The sequence below is a fragment of the Pinus tabuliformis genome, chromosome 5_2 (genome assembly GCF_031772625.1).
Source record: "Pinus tabuliformis cultivar Carrire ecotype Pingquan chromosome 5_2, CPIR1, whole genome shotgun sequence".
In the NCBI taxonomy this organism is placed as follows: domain Eukaryota; kingdom Viridiplantae; phylum Streptophyta; class Pinopsida; order Pinales; family Pinaceae; genus Pinus; species Pinus tabuliformis.
Genome location: NC_142306.1, coordinates 743,263,156 through 743,287,874, shown reverse-complemented (window position 1 = coordinate 743,287,874; position 24,719 = coordinate 743,263,156).

Genomic DNA, 24,719 nt, shown 5'->3' with positions numbered 1-24,719 from the left:
TTTCAGGCACCCAGGCAGGCGAAAGAGAGATGCCTCAACTATCAATTTCATCGGCCAATTGTCTGATCTAATGTTGGGACAAGTAATCTGTCCAAAGTATTTGGACCCTAGGAGTCTTGTAGTTGATGTCCACATCAATGGCACCATAATCCCCCATACCTTGATTGATCTAGGGGCTGCCATTAATGTGATGACCAGGGACACCATGCTTATACTCAACCTTCAGAGTTCCTTAATGAAGACCTCGACAGTGCTGCAGTTGGCAGATCGCTCCACCATGACTCCCGAAGGGATTGTGGAAGATGTCTTGGTCTTTGTTGATTCTTGGGAGTACCCTGCAGACTTCTTGGTCCTTCAGCCAAAGGAAAAGCTCAATGGATACCCCCTCATTTTGGGAAGGCCTTGGTTAGCCACTACGGATGTTTACATCAGTTGCCAAGCTGGAAACATGACCATCAAGAATGGTCCTATGTCCAAGCAACTAGTCCTATATCCTCTTGCCCAACCTCTGCTAGAACGTGACTTACCACTCTAGTTGGAAGAAGGGGATGAGGATGAGGTCTACTCCACACCATTGTGCACAGTAGAAACCACTAGGGGAGGCCCTCAAATCGAGGATGATCTAATTGAGACTTTGATTCAAAGTCCTCCTCCCAGTGCATTATCCTTAGAGGAATTGGTGGAAGATACCCAGGCCAACACCTTAGTGGACCTTTGTGTGACTAATCCAACCTCTCCCAGAGTTAAGAATGTGGAGTTTGGTCCTGAAAGAACTTTAAATATCAGCTCCTCCCTATCTCCTTCCCAGGAGAATGAGTTGTGTAGCTTACTGAACAATCATTTAGATGCTTTCACTTTGAGCTATAAGGAGATGAAAGGAGTCCATCCTTCGGTCTATACCCATCACATCTACATTAAAGAAGATTTTAAACCAGTCAGGCAGCCTTAGAGGAGAATGAATCCAGCCCTTAAAGACATTGTCAAAGAAGAATTGCAGAAATTATTGGATGCAGGATTCATCTACCCTATCTCCGATAGTGAGTGGGTTTCGCCTCTAGTGCTTGTGCCCAAGAAGAACGGGAAGTGGAGAATTTGTGTAGATTACCGAGAACTTAACAAAGCCACCAACAAAGACCATTTCGCTTTGCCTTTCATAGATCAAGTGTTGGATGGACTGGCAGGGAAGAAGTTCTTCTCTTTCCTAGATGGGTTCAGCGGGTATAACCAGATCCAAATAAGCCCGAAAGACCAAGATAAAACCACCTTCACCTATCCTTGGGGTACCTTTGCCTACCGAGTCCTTCCCTTTGGGCTATGCAACGCTCCTGCCACTTTCCAGAGAGCAGTATTGAGCATCTTTTTTGAGTTGGTCCATGATTCGGTAGAAACCTATATGGATGACTTTACTCCTTATGGGTCCAACTTCCAAGAAGCATTGACTAATCTGGGAAAAGTTCTAACCAAGTGCATTGAGATGAACCTATCCCTCAGTCCCGAAAAATGTGAATTCCTGATGACTGAAGGGACCGTGCTAGGTCATACCATTTCTCGGCAAGGATTACAGGTGGATCCGTTATCATCCAAAAGGTTCCACCTCCTCAAAAGGTAAGGGATGTTCGGAGTTTCCTAGGCTTAGCAGGATATTATCGAAGATTCATTAAAGACTTCAGTAAGCTAGCCTCGACATTGTTTGGCCTCTTATGGAAGGATGTCGAGTTCAAATGGATTGAAAATTGTCAAGGGGCACTGGATGAGTTGAAAGATAAGCTGGTGTCCGCCCAGATCTTGAGAGGTCCAAACTGGGCCCTACCTTTCCACATCCACACTGATGCCTCGAACAAAGCCATAGGGGCAGCCTTAGGACAAGTTGAGGAGAAACTCCCATATGCCATATACTTCGTCAACAAAAACATATCCAAGGCAGAAATGAATTATACTGTAACCGAGAAAGAGTTCCTGGTTGTAGTCCATTCCCTAAACAAGTTCAGACACTACATCACTGGTTATCAAACATTTGTACACACCGATCATGCTGCGATTAGATATTTAATGAATAAGCCTGATGTCAATGCTCGTATTATTAGATGGTTACTCTTGTTGCAGCAATTTGATTTGACTATTGTCGACAAGTCAGGTAAGGAAAATTTTGTTGCTGACTTCTTGTCTAGATTGGATTTTCCTGCAGGTGAAGAAGGAATAATGGATGACCAGATGCCAGACGAACATCTGTTTGCTATCTTAGTACTCTCTCCATGGTTTGCTGATATAGCAAATTACTTGGTCTCAGCACAGTTCCCTCCGCATCTATCCTCAAAAGAGAAGAGCAGAATTGTAAGGAAGAGTGCCCCGTTCACTTGGATCGGGGACAACCTGTTTAAACTTGGCCCATATCAGATCTTGAGACGTTGTGTTAGGGAGGAGGAAGTCTTTGAAATCCTCCTAACCTATCATGACGGACCTTGTGGAGGCCACTTTGTAGCAAAAAGGACTGCCTTCAAAATTCTACAGGCAGGCTACTATTGGCCTACTCTTCATTAAGATGTTAGAAGATACAACAGCCAGTGTGACCGATGCCAGAGGATGGGGAAACCGACTCCAAGGAATGAAATGCCTCTCCAACCTCAAGTGACCTTCGAGCCATTTGAGAAGTGGGGCATGGATTTTGTGGGTCCTATCAACCATCCTTCAAAGCAATGGTCTTACATCATTGTGTGCACCGACTATCTGACCAAGTGGGCAGAAACAAAGGCAATCAAAGTAGCAACAGAAGAAAAGGTGGCTGAGTTTTTGAGGGAAAATATCTTCTACAAGTTTGGCTACACAAGAGAGTTAGTCACAGATCAAGGAAGCTAGTTCACCTCCAACCTGATTGAAGACTTGCTCGCGCATCACAAAATCAAGCACAAGACTTCCACCCCCTATCATCCTCAAGCAAATGGGCAGGTGGAAGTCACTAATAGAGCATTGGAAGGGATTTTGACTAAGGTTTTGAGCAGCAATAGAAAGGATTGGGTAGATCACCTGGTTGAGGCCACCTGGGCCTACAACACCACTTGGAAGACTAGAACAGGTTTCACACCTTATGATCTGGTCTATGGGAAGAAAGCTTTGCTGTCCATAGAGTTTGAGTACAATACATTGAGGGTGGCAGCTCAGCTGGACCTAGATCTCAACCATGCTCAACGTGAAAGATTATTGCAGCTGAATGGATTAGATGAACACAGAATGCAGGCCCTCCTCCACTCAGAAGTAGTTCAACTTCAGAGGAAGATATGGCATGACCAACACCTTAATGAAAAGCAATTCCAGCTGGGAGATTGGGCGCTGTTGTATGACTCAAGATACAAGGATTTCAAAGGAAATCTGAGGACAAGATGGTTAGGACCATACACAGTAGAGAAATGCAATGACAATGGTTCAGTCCTTATCAGGACCATTGATGAAGAAGCCATCCCCATGCTTGTCAATGGGCATCGACTGAAAATCTACAAGAAACCCCTTTCGAGGCAGGAGTTCATTGAAACTGTGGAAAAATCAGTGTTGGTAGTAGAGCAGGGTTCTGCCTCTATTCCCGCCACACCTTGATCATCAAACAAAAAAAAGAAAAAAAAAAAAAGAGGAATAAAAAGGATCCCTAGGTGAAAACCTCTCTGAGGCACCCAGGGCAGACAATGAGGGTGAAAACCTCATGGAGGTGCCCCAGCTGTCTCTCAGAAAATAAAGAAATGGAATAAAAAATATCCTTGGGTGAAAACCTCTTTGAGGCGCCCAGGGCAGATAGTGGGGGTGAAAACCTCATGGAGGCGCCCCGACTGTCTCTCAAAAAGAAGAAAAAAGGAAAAAAAAGAGAAAAAAGAAGAGAAAAAGAAAAAATAGGTCTGATCTCTGAAATTATTGCAGGTTGCAGGGAATACAGTGCAGATAAAGAAGGTCGCGCAAAACGAGGACATGGGTCCATCCCAAGCTACCAGACATCCTCATAGACACTCCCCCCATGGCCACTCATTTTTTCCAAGATTTGAACACTTTCAGGCCAAGATTCAACCTCCTACAGGAAGTTCTGAGCTTTCTATAGGAAGTTTCAGGACTTTCTATAGGAAGTTCTGCATTTCTACAGGAAACATCATGTAGAGCCTTCGGGCAGGAAAAAATCGATTCTGGAAAGGGATTTAAAGCTTGAAGTCTGTTGATGAGGTCTACAGCCACCCCTCTCTTCCATCCATCACCAGTTTCATCGCTTTCCACCGCCATGCAACAATCTGGTTATGTATTCCTGCACAGTCATGCAAAGAGTCCTGTTTTCCTCAAATTGAATTTTTTTTCCCCAAGGGACAAATCAAGCATTCAAAGGCTCGCACACTCTACCTGTCAAAGCTCCATCAGGACCTTTCATCCACGAATATAACCTTGCTCATTTCAGCATGCATCCCAGGAGGAGAAGCAGCTACAGGATGTCCTACAGGAATCCTGTAGCAGCTGATCCGTCTAGAGCACATACTATGGAATCAATAGCAGCTGAGATCAATGCAGGGGACATGCAACCAGCTCTGCTTGGATGTGAACACCTCCTCGACAGCTGAGAAAAGACAGAGCTGTGCATGCAACATTCACCACCAGAGGATCGGGTCCCGAAGCCTTGCATATAGCATCATCCAATGAATGAAGGAATTCCAACTCCTATGCACGAAGCAACAATGAGAAAAGCCATCGTTCCACATCTAGAAACCTGCAGAACACATCCACGGCCACACAGGTAAGTGTCTAACATTATTTCATCAAATTGATTATACTATACTATGAAAACTGCATGTCTATGAATGGTGCAGATTGAACGAATTCGATGGGCAGTCAACTGGCCACCCACAATCAGTCGAATGGCCTCATGGGATTTGAACGAGCTCGGTTACACTTGAATCCGCCAAAGGGACGTGGAGCCGACACGTGGGAAGTGTCCAGTCGGGGAAAATCGGCAGATTTGCAGTGAAAGTAGTGGATTGGCAGGGATGAAGGCGGGTAATGGCAGAGATAGAAAATGGTAGTCAAAGACACGTCGAAGAATGATGGCCGTGATGTTGGCTAACGGATCAGCCTGGACACCTCACCCGTGCGCCATGAATTGCACCGTAATTCAAAATAATTCGGCCAGGGCACTCACATTAACCACTGTCATTTACACTTGCAACCAGATTTCAGCAACGTACGCGTCCTCCTCCTCTGCAGTTCGTTAGCCTGAGCTTCTCGGCCCGGTTCAAAATATTCCCACATCCCAGGCTTTCTCAGAAGCGCCGTGACGTCCTCCAGAAGCCAGAAAAGCTCTCTACAGGAAGGAGCTCTACAGGAAGCACAACATAACCTCCCGGAGCAGAGAAACCCAAATCTTCTGCGTCGAAATTGGAAGTTTCGAAGAGAGGTAGGCTCGAACACGCCATTCCCATGCATGATATTTCGAAAGGTGGTGAATTAAACTGTTTGGAGTAGGGAAAATTAAAACAAATCTGCCTGTGGGTCAAGAATAGTAGTTTGCCTGTGTAATACACGGAGTTTTTCCAGTTGGTTCTGCGTCACATTCTCCTCCACAGTTCTTGTTAACAAATTCTCCCTATAATAACGATAAACCACTGTAAAGCTAACCTGTGCATACAAAATTGTGACTGTTATGTGGTTGGGAATAAAAAATCTAGCTCTGTACCCTATCTGTGAGAGCCTAATTCCATGTTGTCAGTTGAGTTTTGGGCAGCAACAACATTCTAACCGGGGATTTGGTGAAAAGGGAAATACAAACACTTGAGGGATACTGTCTTCCAACTTCTGGAGGAAACCATACATAGAATTCCCCTTCTGACCAAGAGCACAAGCCAAAAACAGAGTATTTTCATCATGCCAGGAGGGTTTATCAGAAAGGAACCCTCAGATTCCAGAAAATTGCGGGAAACTCCCAAGGTGGTAGACCTATTTACCCGTGCCAATTGGATGACCTTCTGTGACAGGATCCAAGGTTATGATGATGAGGTAACAACAGAATTCCTAATGTCCCTGTAGCCTAAATCCAAGATACTGGCCACTATAAATTTCAGAGGATTGACCTTAAAACTTACCCCACAACTCATTAGCCGAGTCACTGATCTGTCATTAGGGATACCATGGAGCAAAGAGGAGAGGTCATTGGGTCAAAAAGCCAAAAAGGAATTCTTTCTACCAGAGGAGCAGTTTTCAGAGGATAAAAATGGGGTCCGGAGAGCTAGCTTACATCCATTTTGGAGTGAGGTCGGCCTTCAGATTATGAAATACATTACCTATGAGGGGCGGTTCAGTATTGTATATGGTTATCACTTCTGGTTGTTAACTGAGCTTAGGCATAAGATGGATTTACCCACATAACAAAAATTAAGCATCCCATATTTCCTCCGACAATCATTGATGGAGTGTGGCACAAAAATGAAGGAAGGGACACCAAACCAGCTGGCTCATCATGGGCTTATCAAGCTCCTAGTAGAAGATGCCCTTTATACCTATACTTTCCCTCTCTCCTGGGAGATTTTCGGCAATATGTCCAAGGACGATGATATCCGGATTCTCGCCGAAGAACTCACTTCATCCAGCAGTGAGGAAAGGGAGAATATTGAGGCAAAGAAGAAAACTAAGGGTAAGAGAACCCGGGACAGACCACCACAGGAAGAGCAATAAGAGAAACAAGAAAAATGCCAAGTTGCTGAGGCTAAAGCTGTGGGTTGAGTAAAGGCCGAAACGCCAAGGGAGAAACGGTTGCAAATCAGGGCAGAGAGGACTGAAAAAGTCCAAGCAAGTAAGGGCACACCCAAGGAAACCACAACACAATTCAAAGAGAAGGCACCCCCAACCAAGCAAGCCAAAACAATAAAAACTAGTTCTACAGGAAGCCAGCAGATCGTTTCTACAGGAAGCCAGAAAACCACTTCTACAGGAAGCCAAAAAATGGTCAGTACAGGACTTTCTATAGGAAATCTGGGGAAATAGCAACATAAGGAGAAATCACCCGAGATTTTAGCCAGGGAGGCAACAACTGTGCTGGCCACCCTAAGCACATCTCCCAAGCAGAAGGGGAAGCGAAAGAGGGAGCCTTCCCTATATTTTAAGGCAAGAAGGAGCGTGAGGATTAAGACTGACAGACCCCAGCCATCGTCAAAAGAACCAATCACAATTGTAGACACCCCTACCACACAAAAGGAGAGGTCCCCCTCCAAGGCATCCATCACTTATGAACGGGGAAGCCCGAAGACATCCACCTGGAGGGAGAGAATGAAAATGTTGGACACAAAAGCCTCTCTACAGGATGTTGAAACTATTCTACAGGAAACATTGGCCAGGCTCAAGGAGACCGAAGAAATGGAAGGTGAGGCAACCAAATCACCACAGAAGGAAGAAAAGGTAGAGCACATTATGGAACCTAGCCCCCAGCCCAGCTTGGGCTCCTACTATAACTTCTTGGAGGCCGGAAAGATCATTCCTCAAAAATTCACAGTGCCACTTTTCCTTGCACTAGAAGAAGAGAGAGTGAGGACCCACACTTGGATGAAAATCGCTAAGTCCAAGGGTGTGGCGAATATAGGTCCTCTGGAGAAACAACTCAAAGAGGCAATAAGGGAATTGGCTATGGTACGACATGTGGAGAGCAGCCAGCGAGTCAAGCTACAGGAATAAAATGAGCTACTCAGATAGCAGCTACAGTTACAGGGACAAAGGAAGGAAGACATGCCTCATATCTTGGGAGAACAACGGCAACAGGAGGAGCCCACAACAGCCAAAGATACCCTTGATGAACAGCAGAGAAAGGAAGGGATGCAAACTGAAATTGAGGCACTGAATCGACAACTACAAGAAAAAGAATTGCAATTAGGCTTGGAAATACAATCTCTGAAATAGTAGGTACAAGAAAAGAAGACCCAACTGGCCTGCATGGCCAGCTGGGCAATGGAAGCTCTGCAGTGTAGGCAACCTGCCAAATCCTATGCCCTATACCTCAAGGACCAGTGGTTACAGTTTCAGATCAATACCTTGTCTCAAAGGGGCATCACCCCTTTCCAAAATTATCATCAGTTTGCAGCTCTATGTGGCAGTAGTTTATCTGAGGATAGGGCCAAATTATCAGAGTTATACTTGCACAACTTCGCCCTTCCGAATATGAACGCATGGGATCCCAACATGGTGATAGGAGATGTCTAGCTTATGGCCATGGCCTCTTGGATGAGCCATGAGGAGAAGAGAGCAGCAGAGGTCCGCAGTATCATAGGCAGAGAGCTCAGTGAGCCACTCATGATTAGAGCAGAGCCGGATGACCCCTCAGCAATGATAAGCACTCACCAACACTTGGCCAACAGTCCTCAGGATATACTAGAATACATTGAGCAATAGGCTCAAGCCATTGCCCACTTTGTGGACATGGAGAGACTGTTGGGAGAAAACTGCATGCATGCCTGCACAAGGCGGTGGAACACACTGCCTCACAGCTTGAAGATAAGGGAATACCACTCTCCCACCAGGATGAGGGAGGCCTTGGCAAGGGTACCTCAATAAAAACAGTTGATGCAGAATCTGTAGGCCAATTGGATTGGCTTGAAATTCAGTCCTCCTTTGCTTTTGGGATTGCTAGAAGGAGTTAAGGAAGAGGAGGAAGGTAGACAGTGGGAGGAAGTGGAAAGGAAGGCAAGATTCCACGACCAGGAAGAGGATATCACCGCAGAGGCCTGGGACGTGAGGGAGGCGGGCAAAGCTATCAAGGATGATGAGCTGGACTAGTTGCTCAGAGGATGAGAAACCCATCTAGCAGGGGGGTGATGATGAGCCCCGAATTGGGTAACTTATTGGGCTCATTTCGCCTAATTGTCCTTGTTCAATCCTCCATTTTTCATATATTATGCATGTTTTTTTAGTATGTTTGTGTTATTTGAACGAATAAGGGTGGTCACTCTACCTAGGAGGCTAATACGTGGTTATTTCAAGATTTTTGGACAAATTTTGGAGCAAAACCAAGCAATCATGGGTCAGATGACAGCCAAGCTTGAGGTGAGGATTCGTAGGGAGGTTGTCTCTTGCATTAAATGGCCTCCCTCGAAATCTCCACCCTAAACTCTCAGCTCCACAGGCCACCAAAACGAGTTCTAAAGGCAGCCAAGCAGCTTTAGGAAGAGTGACTGTTTACTAGCAGTTAGAACAACCGAGTCCCTTGAATCTAGGAGGGCTGCTAGCCCTCTCGTATTGTATAAATAGGAAGGCCTCAGCCTTCGTAGTTTACTTTTGGAACTGTTGGTATTTGCACTATGGTGCTGTCCTTTTCCGCTCGTTTTTCTTAACTACTGCTGCACAACTTTCTTGTGATGATTATTTTTTAATAATGAGAAGCAGCTTTACTTGGCATCAGATCTGAGTTCTTTATAGGAGCTTGCAGCTCTTGGGGTTGGGCCCAACCCGAGTGCTAAGGCCTCCTTTATGTATTGTTATTTGTCTTTTATGCATTTGCAAAATCATTTCTGTTAAGTAGATTAGATCTTGCTGATAAACTAGGTCATTGTTGATGATTAGAAAGACTTTTGGTGTCGATATTAAGTTGATCAGTTATTGACAGGGAAAATCTCTAGAAAAAGGCCATCAAGCACCTATGATTTCACCTCTCCCTCAGTGGGATCAGGAGCTGGAATCAAGGTGACCTTGCTGCCCACAAAAACACTGACTTTGCTTTGCCATGCAATCATTAGTGTTTGGTTTTCATTTGCAGAAGTTGGTTACATGTTCAGATTCTTGAATGCTTCGTTGCATAGTTAATATACATAGTTTTCTTGCAAATAACACTTCTGTTCATGCTCTTTACTGTTAGCTAGATCAGATTAGGTCAACGTAGCTAGGTTTCAGATTTTACAAGTCTTCGTTGGTACAGCTGGAAAAACGACTTGCAGAGCACCTGTTATTCTTCCTCATCTGCCCATTCTCCATCAATACCACCTGCTTCACCCTCTACTTAGAACCCTTGCCTCACGTTTTCCATTTGCTCACATAACCCTAATTTTTGTGCAACATTGCTTCAGTCTTCCTTGAACAAATCCAGCCATCTACATCTGTCCTCAACTCCATCCACCAAATCCTGGATCACCTCCAACCCTTATCCTACCTCCACACTCACTCCTTCACCTTTTCCTCTCCATCCATCCTCCAAAATCTCATTTCTGAACATCCTGTAGAAAATTACAGACATCCTGTAGAAAATCACAGACATCCTGTAGAACCCCTGCAGACTTCCTGTAGAGGCTCACGAATGAGGTTTCTTGATAGCCAAACTCGGTGAAACTCTATGGAAGGGTGTTAGGGACCCCTTAGGCCCTCTCTGAACCTTCCTGACCTCCTCCAAGCATTTCTTCTCACCAATCCACCTCTACACAGCCAAAAACAGTCAAATCGCATGCATGATAATTCTGGCAACTTATTCAAAAATACAAAAAGATGTTTTTTTCAAATGTTACTGTAGAAGTAGCTTAGATACATGCATATACTTTCCTAGAAGTCAATGGTATTTCTTTCAGTAGGTTGCATCCTCTTTCTTGCATCAGTAGGGATAGCTAGTAAAATTAGTGTTTGCTAGGGTTTACGTTTCCTTTCTGCTTTCCAGTTTCTTTCTGCAAGTAGATCAATCTCCTTTGAGTTAGCTTTCATCCATCAATTAAAAAGCTTCTTCTAAGAGCTCATAGAAGTTGGCTTAAGCCCCTAGCGGACTTGTGCCAGCTGACCAAGTGACAGCTGCTGCAAGAGCTAGTACTTGTGCATACATCACCGTCGCTTCCAAGTATGTTACGAACTACAGGGTTGATAAAAGTAAAGAAGGGAGTCCCAGGAGTTGCAGCATTATTGCTGCAATACTGGAGCTCACCATGAAGATTGTCAAATCTGGTGGAGATGATATGACGGCGGAGAGTGGTAGAGCAGGATGCCTTTATCGGGTGCGATGCGAGCCGTTAGATTGGCGGGGAGCTGATCAATTGCAGGGACGTGGCATGATGGATTACGAGCACGTGAAGACATGTGGTAGGGTTTTATGGTTAGTTTAGCTTTGTGCTTAGGGCTGAGGCCAAAAGGAATTTTGTCGGATTTGGAAGGTTCATTTAGGAAATGGGGAAGGTTAAAGGTAAGAGGGGTAAGGTAAGAAAGGGAAAAGTGACCAATGTATGCCCCTTTTGGGACACAACCAAACAGAACAAGTTTCTCTCTGTCATTAGAAAGTTAGCGCTGAATAGCAGAGCTAATAGGTTGACAGTGAAAATCTTCCCTTTGTGGGGAAAACAAATCATGCGAAACAGGGAGGAGGCTATGGCATGCATAGCATGGGTCCAGCTCTAGCCGAGTAAAAGATTATAATTGAGATTGGTGCGAACGATATATACCTCCACTTGCACTGTCTTACATTCTAGATTAATGGAAAGGTTAGGTAAGAAACCAAAGGGTCATGAATCGCACCCATCGAAAGCTTCCAAAGTGTTCGGGGATTGGTTCAAAGCGGGAGAACCAATAACCTTCCAGCATGCAGTTGACATGATGCAGGTGGAAGCACCTTCATCGATGATAGTCTGGTGGATGGTCTTCTCATTGATGATTACCTGAATGAGAAAGTAAATCTGATGAGGGAGGTGTGGAACATGGTTCTCTAGATCAAAACATATCAAATTGGAATTGGTGGGATTGATACCCCTGATAGCTGACAGTAAATATTTCCACTGTGATGGGAAACTTTGGAGCACCTCGAGAACCAACATAGCTGACGGCGCTTGAGCCAAGTCCTAAACAATATTATAGTGTTGAGTGGCTCGGGCGTTAGGATTGTACAAGGATTTCCGCAGCAAACCTCGAGAGGGCAGCTAGATAGCGGAATCAGGGTTAGGGCACTCGATATGAAGAGGGCCAGAACTTGGGGCAGAAAAACAAGGGGCGGCTTCTTTCTCTTTCCCAGTTGTCAAAGCAGGAGTTGGTAATCTTTCGATCTAGTAAGCACATTAATAGGTGTACTCATCATGAACACTTGAGATCTTGAGGAAGCAGATGATTGGGGTTGGTCTACCATTTAGGTCTCCTAATACAAAAATGGCTCTTTGAGTATAGCGAGGGTCCCTTTGAGCAAGCGACTAACTTCAAATCGTTGTGGACAATCCTTAGTGTAGTGATATTCCTCCCAAATGAAGTAGGGATACTTAGGTTTCCGTTGCGAAGATTCACCAGCAGACGATTTGGGAGGACCCTGTTTTGGGGCATTGACTTTACCCTTGCCTTTTCCTTTCTTCTTACCTTTCGAGGATTTGTCCACTGCAGTAGACTGGACAGCATGGACCTCTAAGGTTTTACTAGGGCTAGGTGGATTCTAGGAATAACTATTAGGAACAACATTTGAGACCGACTTCTATTTGGAAGAAGATTTAGCAAGGGTCTAAGATATTGAACCAATAACTCCATCGACAAGAGGTACAGCTTGCGAATTTGATGTTGTGGGATTAGATGATGTTCACGAAGTGCTAGGTAATAACTCATACAAAGTGCCAGACTAAGAGTAAACTAGATCTAAGTACTAGGCACGAGCGATGGCTAGCTCTTCAGTGACGTATCCACCCATAGATATATCATGAGCAATTAGAAACATGAATGATTTAGTGAACCATTTAGTGAGCAACTGATCAACAATCTCAAATTTGATCAGGCGACGTCTAAGTCTCCATTCATGGATGTGATTGGAGATGTGTGTCGCAGTATCTTGCTTAAGCGATGTGAGAAAATAGGTGCAAGTTTCATAGCGAACCGACAATTGAAAATGCATGAGGAAAGCCATGGCTAAAGAGTTAAAGTCATGGTAAGTACTTCAAGGCAGCTCGATGTACCACTTGGCTACAGTGTCTGTGAGGGTTCATTAGAAAATACATAAACGAATGGAATCATCAACTCATGAGTTCGATGAGCACCAAAGGTGATATGTCATCACATGGGCCTGAGGATATTCTTTTTCTTTCCCATCGAACTTTGGACAATCACTTGGTATCTTGGACGGCACCAGAGGCCAGTATGGCGAATGAAGGATTGGATCATTCGTAAGGAGAGATACATCTGGAAAATCAAGTGTGGCCAAGAATGGAAATTGGGTGTTAAAAGACATAGGAGGTCTATAAGCGAGTCCGAACGGAGAAGCCCATCCCTACTGGTAAGGATTTTGGCCCAGCAATGGGGGATTTTGGCTATATGGCATTTGATGTTGCTCCCATTGCGGATTACCTTGACCATTGGGAGGATTTTGACCTTGAATACTGTCTGGCCATAGGTTGTTAATAAGCAACATATGGGTTAAAAGGTTGTTGAGCCTGTTGACCTTGGACATATGGGTATGGGACCTATTGTCCCTGAACATATGGGTGATGAACTTGTTGTCCCTGAACGAGAGGATTTTGGACCTGATGTCCTTGGGCATAAGGTTGATACACTTGTTGCCCTTGGACATAGGGATTATGTACCTGCCACCCTTGACCAAAAGGATTTTGAACCTGTTGACGTAGGGCGTTAGGGTTTTGTACCTAATTCCCTTGGCTAGAAAGATTCTGGGCCTGTTGACCTAGGACATTAGGATTTTGGGCCTACTGCTGTAGGACTTGACCTTGGCCCTGCTGATACATACACAAGGGTTGCTACTGCTCGAGTTGGATATGCTGCTACAAGGGTTGACCTTGCAATTGAAAAATGTGTCCCTTAGGCTGCAGAGGTCGGCCTTGTGAGGACCCAAGTTGGGAGGTGTGCGGAGCATATTGCATCTGCTGCTACATGGTTTTCTACAATTGTTGCAAGGGTTGACCCTACGGTTGTTGCAGCTGACCTTGCTACGAGATCATTTGCCCTTGTTGTTGTGTGGAGATCCCTTGCTGCAACAAAGGTTGTCCTTGCGGAAATAAGGGTTTCCCTTGTTGTTGTAGAGGTTATCCTTATTATTGCAAGGGTAATTGAACAGTACCCGAAAAAATTCCGAACTGAATCTGGCCATAACCACCCTTGAAGGTGGATGAGCCAAGCTGAATATACTACCCACACTAAAGGATGTAAGGTTGATTAACCATTCCTTGAGAACCATATGGAACGTAAGGAGTTTGGTATTGGACCTGACCCTGGTAGGGCTGCTGATACTGGACATTGCTTGATCCAAATGGACCAACAGGGTTCTAAACCTATTGGTACTGGACATTGCTTGATTTAGCAGCATCAACAGGGTTATGAATAACATGAGAAGAAGGCTGGTTCATACCAACCATGTGAGCATGTGAGCCACTCACATTGGTGGCACCTGAAACCATAGAAACTGTCAGCACTTGAAATTTCACCTCAGGCTGAGAAAGGTAAACTTCAAGGCAACATCAAACCACTTAGCCTCGTAGCTAGCCCTACGGGGCAGGAGAGGGCTCTCTCCGTTCTATCTCAGTAAATATCTTCAATGGGCGAGATGACCAATAGGAAAATACTAATTTTAGGCTAGTAAACTGATCAAGAGGTTGATTTAGGATTTTTTAGGGTTTTTGGTGAAAATTTGAGGAAATGGCAATTTTGGGTGCGGGGATTGGACACAGTTTCTGCAGGGGGTTCTTTGGGGCGAGGTAGGAGACAATATTGATGCCTTTGATGGAGGTGAATGGATGAGAAAGACAGGTGAGGAGCTAAGGAGAGCAAACAATAACTTTGAATTCTCCTTAAATAGTTGAAAACATTAATATTAAGCAAACTTAAAAGCAGAGCATGACAGTCATGAATTCTACTTTAACACTTCAATTGCCTAATTTGCAGAAGGAAAAGTAAGGAAATGATTCACATAACACACTTACAAGTACAAAGAGAAACACACCATCAATACATGTGACCACAAGAATCCCAAAAAGGACTGCAAAACCCTGGTCTTCCTTTGCCAAAAATTGCAGAGATACAGTGAGTAATACAATAAGAGCTTCTCCCTCAAGAGTCCAACCATGAAAATGAGCAAGAGAGTACATAATATAGATCATCTAACATCTTTCCCTACCTCTAGGGGTCGAGCTCATCCTTCTAGGAGCTGTTTCAACCAATTCTAAACTGAGCACTAAAATCTAGGCAGTCAAAACAACTTGCCTCTATAAGCTAGGAAACCAATTCATTCATTAAATGTTTGCTATTTCATGAATGAATCTTCTAGAATAGGTAAATAAGTGTCACATCAACATGAAAATACATAAATTACATCAAAGAGGGTGAAAAACCCCATCAAAAGTCAAAACTAGTAATAGCTGGGCGAATCCATGAGTTGTAAGTGAAAAATTATGAAATTTGCCTAATGGGTCGCGCGCCAAATCCTGACGGGTCGCGCGCCTTTGAGAGCACTTTTGGGGCACTTTCAGGTGTCCAAATGAGTCAAGAGTAGGCTTTTTGGAAATTTCTATGAGTCTACTTTCCAAAACAAATGGAATTTCTGAATTTGGTTGTCATTTGCCCCTCCAAAATTGCAATCTCCCAAGACTGCTTTATGTGTGTCAAAAATGTGGCAGAAAGTCATTTTTTGCTTGTTTTTTGACTTTCTGGAGGCCCAAAACTTCATAAAATCTCTTGGAAATGGGTGAGCATGTGTAAATTTTCATGAAAAATCCAGAAATGCTGAGTTTTCCCGGAACGGAGTTGCCAAATGAAAGGGTCGCGTGGGGGTGAGACCCGTCAAGCGGAAAACCCTGTTTATGGCACAAAAAATTCACAAATGACAAAATTTTCTCCAAATTTCTTGAAATTTGGGCTGGGAGTCCCCAATCAAGTACCATGCTCTGTAAAATAGGCTTTGACCAAAATTTGGAGTGGATCGGCCATTTTCCGTCGTTTTAGTGCCTTGGCCAACCTCCTTGGATCCGGCGATTGTAACTTTGACATTTATCTAAAACCTTGACACCCGTGCAAAAAGGGAAGGAGGTTTTTATTCTTTGGCATGTTGTGGACAAAATCCTCTCTCAGATTTGCAAAATTCATCTTTGATTGCTCTGAAACATCATTTGAGTGAAACTTGCCCCGATGTGTGAAACAAGGAATTTTGTCGAAATGAAGCGAAATGAAGGGGATAAGGGGCTTCTAAATTCTTGGGGAAATTTTTGGTAGGGAGGGATGTTAGGAAGCAGGGGAAAGTGGAATCTCAGGGATTGAGTGAGGGGAAGGGGTCCAAAAGGGCAAAACACAGGCCCAACCTAGAAAATTGCCAGGTTGTAGCTAGAAACTAGGGTTTGTGCAAAAATGAGGAATTTAGGGGATCTCAGTGATGGGAAGCATTTGGTAAGGTACTTTAAGGATAGGGGAAGGTGTATGAACATCAGGATACAAGTTTTGCCGATGATTTGACCGTCCAAGAGAAATTGCCCTCAAAACCCTAGGAGAGGAAAATGACCTTACCTAGGCGCAACTGAAGCATGGACAAGGTGTAAAAAGACTCATTAGACACTGAGATGATAATGAAAACCCTATGAATGATGATAGACTCAGCTGAATGATGACATGGACCGCCATTTGGACAACTTTAGAAGGAGTGAAAGCAAACCCTAGACCTAATGCCTAGTGACCAAATTTTGCTTGAAGACTCACTGAAATGACAAAATTTGGCCTTGACACTCTGAGACCACTTTGTAAGAGCATATTTGATCACTGGAGGAAGGTTGGAAAGACTGACACTAACATTGGCTCCAATGGGGATGGTAGCTCCTTGGAGGTGCTAAGAACCGTAGACCTTTGGGAGAGCAGACCAGTGTTTTCAACCATTGGGCAATGGAGTCAAAAACTCAAGCTGAAATGCATGACTGAAAACTGATGACTTGACAACACAAATTGACTCTCACTCAACTAAAAACTGACTCAACACTTAAACACAACCGACAAACTGAAAATGATGCTCAAAGGGGAGCTTATTCATCACAACCTACTCTAACAGTTTCATTCATCACCTGATCAAGTGAAATGAAACAACCAATGCAACCAAGTAAGTATCCCGTCTACTGTTTGAATTCTCCACAAGTGCTTGCTTATGAACAACAAGAGAGAACTACTGAAAGGCAACTCCCATGACAACTTAGAAACAGATCCATTTAATGATATGGCTTCTCTATCCACCTAAAAAAACACTGCATAAGGATCTTGAAATTCAAGCACACTGGAACTTAGCTCATCCAATGGATTACTTCTCGTTTCCTCATACCATGAATGCAAATTGTGATCTAAGCCTTGTGACGAGACCTCTGCTGAAAATGACAAAGAAACTGACTGCCGGATCAAATTCATATCAGCACATGTTTCAAGCTCACATGTGGTCAATGGAGAAAGACTTTGACTGCAAACCTCATCCAAAACATCAGCTATTGGATCATGAAAAGCTTGAAATGACTGCTGCAACCCATTTTCTATTGGTTCCAATGTGATTACATGATTTCCTACATGTTGCTCATTCTTCACTGAAGATGGACTATGCAAATTTCCCTTCAAATACTGAAATGATTCAAAACAGAAAGGTAGGGAACCTTCTTGTATCATTTGATCAAATATGTCAGCTTCCATGCTTTCATCTGCAACTTGACAACCAATGGCATTTGGGGGCTGCAAATCTGAATATGAGAAGTCTGGAACAAGGTTTTTATTGCCTTCAAGATGGTCTAGATCAAGACTTGTTGACAGCTGATTTCTAATTTCATGGAAGTTGTCTCTAATGAACTGACATGAATCAAAACAAAAAGGCAAAGATCCTTCACTTACTTCAAACTTTGCTGCACTTTCCTCATCACTGTCATAGCTGATATGTGATGGCTGAACATTGTATTCGAGCTGCTGAAAATGAACTTCCTCCACCCACAAACTAACTGTTGGTTTGTCTGTAAGATTAGCTTTTGTTTGGAGAACATAATCATCATCATACTGATCATACTGAGGCAAATCATCGGTATAAAACATATCATCAAGCATGCAGGTCATATCAATAGATCTCTCTTCTCCAAGGTGATCTACACAACAATCATTATCAGATCTATGACAACTAGGATAAGAAACAAAATGTTTTGGATCAGCAACTTGTTCTTCTTCAATCAGCGCGCCATGAGTTTGAACATCATAATCATTCCTTGTGTTGATCTTGTCCATCATCTTTTCCACTGCACTTACCAAAATGTCAAGATTTACCTCTAGAGATTTTGATTCGGCTGGATCTATGTTTTTCATCTCTTCTTCTTTCAACCTTGCCCTTCGGATCAGCAGATGAGCCTCTACATTTATTGCACTGTTTTGCATCTCGTGAAGTGTTGCAATATCCCTTTCTCTCAGCTGAAACTCCATCTCCGGATCAAAGGCACCCGGATAGTGCAAGAGAGTAGATCTAGGAGTAGGCCTTATATCAACTGGCATTGAATAATAAACTTGATTAAATCTGGCTGAAAATTGTTGTACTATCTCCCCTGGCAATCTTTTCAGCTGGTTATATTCTTCTACAATCAAGAAAAGGTTATGTCCGATCATCCACCTGTTGAGAAAAACTTTGACAAACTGTTGGAAATCTGAAATGCTTGCATCAGGCAGGACTTTGAACCAACTCTTCACTTTGGCTTGCAAAGAAAGAGCAAAAAGCCTTATACTAACATCTTCTTCATCAACTTCAAAAAGATCTAGAAAATTCTCAAAATTTTGCACATGTTGCTCAGCATTGACATTCTTGCTTTCACTATCGAACATCGGCAAGTATAGATCATAGTTTTTGGGGAAAGCATGGAGAACAGAAGGTAAAACAAGAGGTTTATACCGATCTGGAATTTTACAAGGTGTAGGGGTATGTACAACGAGTATAGAATCAGTCTTGGTTTCTTGAGATTCATCAATTTGAAGATAGCCATCACAAAATTCGGAAAAAGGATCTTGATCAAGCTCAAAGGCATGCAAATCTTTAGTATTCACAATATTCAAAGGGAAAGAATCAACTGCAGGTCGAAGATCTCTTCTCAAACACAATATACTTTGCAAAGCCTTCTTAACATTCTTGGGAAAAGAGAAGAAATAATTTATGACAAGGAACAAAATGTCTTAGATGAAATTCCAACTTGAATACCTGGTCTGTCCATGTTGTCCTTTCATGTTTTTGCTAGTCGGGATCATCCTCCAGTGGAGTCTTTGGATCTGATCTCGAAACTGATTTAGAGTCGCCAAGTGAATGATTTCAGCCTTTCAAGTGTCTGATCGTGGTCCACCATCAACAATCAGATCTGAACTTGATACATGTACTGGGGTAATTAAAAAGTTAAATGTCACGTTTACAAGCTAGACCGGAGATTGACTGAAGCAGCGTTTATCTACTTCCGCTAATGCAAAGCAAAAGCGTTTCGAAGGCTACTTGGCATAACTTCAGGCTTCGTTTGTAGCTTATAAAACAAACACATCAACCCACAAACAATTTTGTTCTCCCCAGTATGGTCACCAGTATGTTAGCACTTGAAATTTCACCTCAGGCTGAGAAAGGTAAACTTCAAGGCAACATCAAACCACTTAGCCTCGTAGCTAGCCCTACAGGGCAAGAGAGGGCTCTCTCCGGTCTAGCTCAGTAAAGATCTTCAATGGGCGAGATGAACAATAGGAAAATAATGATTTTAGGCTAGTAAACAGATCAAGAGGTTGATTTGGGATTTTTAGGGTTTTTGGTGAAAAATTGAGGAAATGGCAATTTTGGGTGCGGGGATTGGACACAGTTTCTGCAGGGGGTTCTTTGGGGCGAGGTAGGAGACAGTATTGATGCCTTTGATGGAGGTGAATGGATGAGAAATATAGGTGAGGAGCTAAGGAGAGCAAACAATAACTTTGAATTCTCCTTAAACAGTTGAAAACATTGATATTAAGCAAACTTAAAAGCAGAGCATGACAGTCATGAATTCTACTTTAACACTTCATTTGCCTAATTTGCAGAAGGAAAAGTAAGGAAATGATTCACATAACACACTTACAAGTACAAAGAGAAACACACCATCAATACATGTGACCACAAGAATCCAAAAAAGGACTGCAAAACCCTGGTCTTCCTTTGCCAAAAATTGCAGAGATACAGTGAGTAATACAATAAGAGCTTCTCCCTCAAGAGTCCAACCATGAAAATGAGCAAGAGAGTACATAATATAGATCATATAATATCTTTCCCTACCTCTAGGGGTCGAGCTCATCCTTCTAGGAGCTGTTTCAACCAATTCTAAACTGAGCACTAAAATCTAGGCAGTCAAAACAACTTGCCTCTATAAGCTAGGAAACCAATTCATTCATTAAATGTTTGCTATTTCATGAATGAATCTTCTAGAATAGGTAAATAAGTGTCACATCAACATGAAAATACATAAATTACATCAAAGAGGGTGAAAAACCCCATCAAAAGTCAAAACTAGTAATAGCTGGGCGAATCCATGAGCTGTAAGTGAAAAATTATGAAATTTGCCTGATGGGTCGCGCGCCAAATCCTGACGGGTCGCGTGCCTTTGAGAGAACTTTTGGGAAACTTCCAAGTGTCCAAATGAGGCAAGAGTAGGCTTGTTGGAAAGTTCTATGAGTCTACTTTCCAAAACAACTGGAATTTCTGAATTTGGTTGTCATTTGCCCCTCCAAAATTGCAATCTCCCAAGACTGCTTTCTGTGTGTCAAAAATGTGGCAGAAAGTCATTTTTTGCTTGTTTTTTGACTTTCTGGAGGCCTAAAACTTCATAAAATCTCTTGGAAATGGGTGAGCATGTGTAAATTTTCATGAAAAATCCAGAAATGTGGACTTTTCCCAGAATGGAGTTGCCAAATGAAAGGGTCGCGCGGGGGGTGAGACCCGTCAAGCGGAAAAACCTGTTTATGGCACAAAAAATTCACAAATGACAAAATTTTCTCCAAATTTCTTGAAATTTGGGCTGGGAGTCCCCAATCAAGTACCATGCTCAGTCAAAGAGTATTTGACCAAAATTTGGAGTGGATCGGGCCTTTTCCGTCGTTTTAGTGCCTTGTCCAACCTCCTTGGATCCGGCGATTGTAATTTTGACATTTATCTAAAACCATGACACCTGTGCAAAAAGTGAACGAGGTGTTTCTTCTTTGGCATGTTGTGGACAAAAACCTCTCTCATTTTTGCAAAATTCATCTTTGATTGCTCTGAAACATCATTTGACTAAAACTTGCCCCGATGTGTGAAACAAGGAATTTTGTCAAAATGAAACGAAATGAAGGGGATAAGGGGCTTCTAAATTCTTGGGGAAATTTTTGGAAGTAGGGAGGGATGTTAGGAAGCAGGGGAAAGTGGAATCTCAGGGATTGAGTGAGGGGAAGGGGTCCAAAAGGGCAAAACACAGGACCAACCTAGAAAATTGCCAGGTTGTAGCTAGAAACTAGGGTTTGTGCAAAAATGAGGAATTTGGGGGATCTCAGTGATGGGAAGCATTTGGTAAGGTACTTAAAGGATAGGGGAAGGTGTATGAACATCAGGATACAAGTTTTGCCGATGATTTGACCGTCCAAGAGAAATTTCCCTCTAAACCCTAGGAGGGGAAAATGACCTTACCTAGGCGCAACTGAAGCATGGACAAGGTGTAAAAAGACTCATTAGACACTGAGATGATAATGAAAACCCTATGAATGATGATAGACTCAGCTGAATGATGACATGGACCGCCATTTGGACAACTTTAGAAGGAGTGAAAGCAAACCCTAGACCTAATGCCTAGTGACCAAATTTTGCTTGAAGACTCACTGAAATGACAAAATTTGGCCTTGACACTCTGAGACCAATTTGTAAAAGCATATTTGATCACTGGAGGAAGGCTGGAAAGACTGACACTAACAGAAACATTTAGGTTTTTCCCCCCAGGCAGTGGCACAACTTGGCCACTGACTAGAGGGATGGAAGAAATGACAGAGACATTCTTCGAAACTGTCGGTTGTGCCTGACGGGTAACTGGGATTGACGATACAAGGGTGTTTGGAATGGTGAGTTGCACTGGGATTGAGGTAATAGCCTGTTGGGAAGTCGTGTTCACAACGAACGAACCTGAAGTAGGCATGCCTCCTGACACCCAAACAAGGTTATGGTAAAGTGATGAGGCACTAGGTGTACTTGAAACCAACTATGCCAAAGACACATAGTTGGGTGGAAAACTGGCGGGAATACCCTTGGTATAGGGGAAACCCTCAGGAGGAAAATACTAACCTTCCTCCTCGACAATGTGTGGAGTATAAACTTCGAACTCTTCCACAGAGGTGACTGGAGCATCGCCTTCAGGTTCCATATCCAGGAACAAACGACGACGAATGGACAAAGAAGTACGAGGGGATAGTTCCAAAGAAACACCCGAATGGTCGTACCGACTGTAAGGATGCTGCAGTGATATCACAACAAGGTCAAACAGAGGATTCAGAGGGTAGATAACCAATCCAAGCTGACCGGTAGTGGTCTACGAGTTCTTAGGAGTTTGAACGAGATTGTCTAGAGATTCCGGGCCAAGATCAACAGATGACCTAGTATCGAAAGTAGGCAGATGACAAGATGAAAAATGTTTAATGCTCAGAACAATTCCGATTTCAACACCTTGGTCCTCGAGTGACTCTGGTAACTCAGGAAATGACTCCTCAAACAATCTTTCAAATAGAGAAGAGGAAGAGGAACTAGGTGAACCAGATGGTTCAACCACGATGACCTTGTCTTAGTCGACAAAAAAATTAACTTCAAGGCTTTAAAATTTTCTTTAAGGGAAACTCATGATTTGGTCTCAGATAAGACTAACTAGGTGTTATCGGATTATGGGCAATCAATTATCAAGATTCATAAAAGACTGGTGCTCTTTCATTTTTTAAGAGTCGAGAAAGAAACAAAGATGACTCTATCGCTTTCGATTGGAAACGAGCTTGAAAGGACAAGTGCTCGAATGATCTTTTAAGTTTAATGAGTCAAAAGTATCAAATGACTGCCTTGGATGATCTAGGTAAACAGGATTACCAGGCAACTATGAACTGCAGAATACCTCCTGGTGAACCAAGAAGTACGAGTAGATAATCTCCCCGAATGTTATGTTCGTTGTATCACATTTTCAAGGCAGCTGACTCGGCTTCCTAAGGATAAAGGATTGCATCCTAGAGGGTTCTCCCGTTATATACTCGACAGTACAGGGAGAAAAAATTTGTACTAGCATTATCTAATGCCAAAGCTAATGACAGCTACTAAGTTTAAAGACATCGGAACACGTCTCTAGCCTAAACCTTCTAGATATGATCGTTAAGTGTCAAATGCACCTTAGGTTAATTGAATTCATTTTGAATTTTATCTTGAGTTATGTTTCAGTTTTCAGGTCTTAGCGATGCGACTCAAAAAACATTAAATGCAAGTAAATGAGACAAGACCCTTTAAATTCAATGAAATTCCTACACTAGAGAGGGTAGCAAATACACAATCAAATGCAAACAACCAAGCAACTGAAAGCAAAATGATCTTTCACTACTCTAATTTTTAGAAAAATAAACTAATGAAAAATGCATGCCAATTCCTAATTTCCTGAAAAGCACATATCTAGTAGTCCTTTCAAAAAAGAAATAAGATTTCTTTTCCTTCTTCAAATGCCAATGAAATTCTAGTCTTTTAGTGATGCAGGCTATTGTAGCACAATGATGCAACAAACTAGAATTTCATACTTGTCATGAAACAACGAAATAAAATTTTCGCATACAACACTTCAATGAAAAAGTTTTCGAGACAATCAACTCTTCAAGCAAATGAAAACATGAAAAGAGAGACTCATTCAGAGTAATGAAGCACCGACTTTACCAACAACAAGACAAGCAACGTAATCCATGCCAAAAAAAAAGTTTAAACAAGCAAACAAAAACTTTTCAAACTTGTGTAATGGAAGTCAAAGTCGTAAAAGGACCGCAAACGAAATGCAAGGAGTAAGTACACCTATAAGTCGACTCACTGAGTCCACAAACAACTAAATGGATGACAATCTAGATGCCCTAGTGTCACTGACCACTCTATGACTCAAGAAATCAAGTAGAAAGATGATAAGCCAACAAGCAAACACAACCAAATAAAAAGTAGCTTTCTAGTTAGGGAGAAAATAATTTAAAAGGCTTACAAGGTCAAAATAATAAGAGCAAAACACACTAGCCAAGATTGGAGACATATCCTAATCTTCACTTATAGGCATCGGCGTGACTGCCTAACTGACAACAAGCACCAGAGGCTGGTTGACGCGAGTGTTTCTCAACAAATCGCATTGATCAACGTGACTGTCAGTGGATTAAGTGCGTTGATCGAGGGAGCCAAGAAAAAAATTTAAAAAAAAATTGAAACAAGGACTAGATCTACTACTATGAATTTTAAAATCAAGCCAGTAAGTAGGATAAAAGAAACTGAACCAAAGGGAAAACGTGGAACTAGAAAAGTTCACACAAAATCATGAAATATAAGACAAACAAAAGGATTGGTTACCCAGTGGAGTCGCCAATTTGTGGTGAAGTAAAATTATAAGTGCAGACATAAACAAACTCCTCTAGCCGGATAATGGGTCTAGCCACAATTGATACATTCTATGGAAGATTTCCTTAGGTTAGAACCAATTAAGAGGGCCTACCTCTTAGTACACTTATCCCGTTTGATGATGTCCTTGCTTGCTCACTCCAGCTATCTCTCGTTTCCTTATTCAAACACCTGAAAC